Source organism: Sorex fumeus, unplaced genomic scaffold, assembly GCF_029834395.1.
Source record: "Sorex fumeus unplaced genomic scaffold, SorFum_2.1 ptg000039l, whole genome shotgun sequence".
NCBI lineage: Eukaryota > Metazoa > Chordata > Mammalia > Eulipotyphla > Soricidae > Sorex > Sorex fumeus.
Genome location: NW_026606096.1, coordinates 12,046,812 through 12,049,642, shown reverse-complemented (window position 1 = coordinate 12,049,642; position 2,831 = coordinate 12,046,812).

Here is a 2,831-nt window from a genome sequence, read left to right as displayed (position 1 = left end):
ATAAAAGAGGTGTTGGAGGCGTCGGTGTCCTTGTCAACACAAACTTGGCCAAGAGCATTGATTCATTCGAATGCCTAACAACCCGAATCGGACGTTTACATTTGAATAGATGTGGCTCACTGCCTGCAGTTTCTATCTTCGTTGTCTACGCACCAACATCTCATTATGATGAAAGAGAAATCGAGAAGTTCTACATGGAGCTAGAGAAGTTCTATAAAGAAGACCACACCTTCTACAAGATCATTGTGGGTGATTTTAATGCCAAGATAGGACCGAGAAGATCAGCTGAAGAACTTCACATCGGGACCCATGGCCTAGAATGGAACGAACAGGGTGAGAGACTGTCTGAGTTCATCATGTCGACCAAGACCATTCATGGTAACTCACAGTTCCAGAAGGCAGAATCTAAACGATGGACATGGGAGTCTCCCGGTGGACGATTCCACAACGAAATAGACCACATCATATTCAATCGACGGTTTTGCCTGACTGATGTCGCTGTTGTCCCAAAATTTCGAACGGGATCGGACCACCGTCTCCTTCGTGCAAAATTCTACTTCACAGAGCGGGGAGAAAGGGCTGCAAAGTTCAAAAAGAGAACTCCCAGAATGACCACCAACTGGGAACTCTTTGGTACTATTGCGGCAACATGGGAAGATGCCATTGTTGACAACATTGACGAGGAATACGATCGACTGGTTCAGCACCTCCATGAATGTGCGAGGAACGCCAAGAGAGAGATAGCCACAAAAAGTCGCCTATCTTCGAAAACTCTTGAGCTAATTCGCCAGCGTGGTTTGGCGCATGCCTCAGGCAACCACAAGCTAACGTCCGAGCTTGCAAAGCAGTGCAGAGATGCGATCAAGGAAGACCTCAAAGAGAGAAGAGCAGAAGTACTGGTAGATGCGGCAGAAGCCGGGAAAAGTATTCGTAACTCCCGCCTGTCCTTCGCCAACTATAAGACCAAGATGACTGCCCTCCGACATCCTGATGGATCCATCACATCCTCCAGAAAGGCAATGGAGAAGATTATCCATGACTTCTACTCAAATCTCTTTGATAGCCATGTCCACTTGCAGACATACCAAATTCCACAGGATGGGTATGTCGTTCCTAACGTTCTCCCTTCTGAAATCCGACACGCCATTTCGTTGGTAAAGAAGCAAACAGCACCCGGCCCAGACAAGGTCAGACCTGAACACCTGAAGAACCTGCCGTCAGTACTCATCAATACACTGGCTCGGCTCTTCACTCGCTACCTGTCTGAATGCAAGGTTCCGTCCCAATGGAAAACCAGCAGGACCATACTACTGTTCAAGAAGGGAGACATCCATGACATTGGCAACTATCGCCCGATCTGCCTATTGTCTGTCATCTACAAGCTGTTCACTCGAGTCATCCTGAATAGGATTGGCAGAACACTAGATGAAGGACAACCATGCGAACAAGCCGGGTTCCGCAAAGGATTCAGCACCATCGACCATATCCACACGGTAACCAAGCTCATTGAGGTTTCTCGGGAGTTCAAGATGCCACTCTGCTTAACGTTCATTGATTTAAAGAAGGCCTTTGATTCTGTTGAGACGGAAGCGGTCATTGAAGCCCTAGCCAATCAGGGCATTCAAGCCCAATACATCAGGATCCTCCGTGAGCTGTATTGCGGATTCACTAACAGGATCTCACCATTCTACAAAGAAGTGTTCGTTGATGTCAAGAGAGGGGTGCGGCAGGGTGATACCATTGCACCGAAACTCTTCAGTGCCACCCTCGAGAACATCATGCGACGACTGGAATGGGAAGGAATGGGAGTGAAGATAGATGGTCGGCAACTACACCACCTCCGCTTTGCTGATGACATTGTTTTAATAACACCAAACATCAGCCAAGCGGCACAAATGCTGGCCGACTTTGACCGTGAGTGTGGAAAGGTAGGACTACAGCTGAATCTTACGAAGACAATGTTTATGAGAAACAGCCTTGTTCCTGACGCCCCATTCGCTCTCAATGGAACAACCATCTCTGAATGCAACAGCTATGTGTACCTAGGTCGAGAGGTCAACATGACAAATGACCTGGCACCCGAGCTGCGCAGGAGGAAGAGAGCGGCTTGGAACGCCTTCAAGAACGTCGAAGAAATAGCTAAGAGGACGAAGAACCTCCGGCTCCGGGCACATCTCTTTGATTCCACTGTTCTTCCTGCATTAACATATGCCTCAGAGACCTGGGCCCTACGCAAACAAGATGAGAACGCCATTCAGGTCTCCCAAAGAAGAATAGAAAGAGCTATGCTTGGAATATCACGTTTCACTCAAATGAGAGAACGAATCCGGAGTTCTGACATCCGTCGACGATCAAGGTTCAGGGACGCTGTCTCATATGCCAAGGTGTCGAAAATCAGATGGGCTGGTCACGTAATGAGATTTAAAGACGACCGTTGGACTAGAGCTGTTACTGATTGGATTCCACGGGATGTCAAGAGACCGCGTGGCCGCCCACCTACCAGATGGTCAGACTTCTTTGTCAAGATCATGAATGATCGGTTTGAGGCCCTCCATGTTCCCGGAGCGAAGAGATGCCATTGGGCTACACTAGCACGCGACAGGGACAAATGGAGACGTTACTGGCGCCCGCTCGAGCAAATCGACGACTAACGGGAAGTTAAGTGATTAAGTGATAATTTTTAATATATCTTTTAGAGTAGATTTATTCTATAACTCATTTAGGAAAATGGTAAAGCATTATCATTGTTGATTTTCAGTAATTTATAAGAAAAGTGGCACTGCACTGTAACAGTGTCCTCCCATTGTTCATCGATTTGCTCGAGCGGGCAC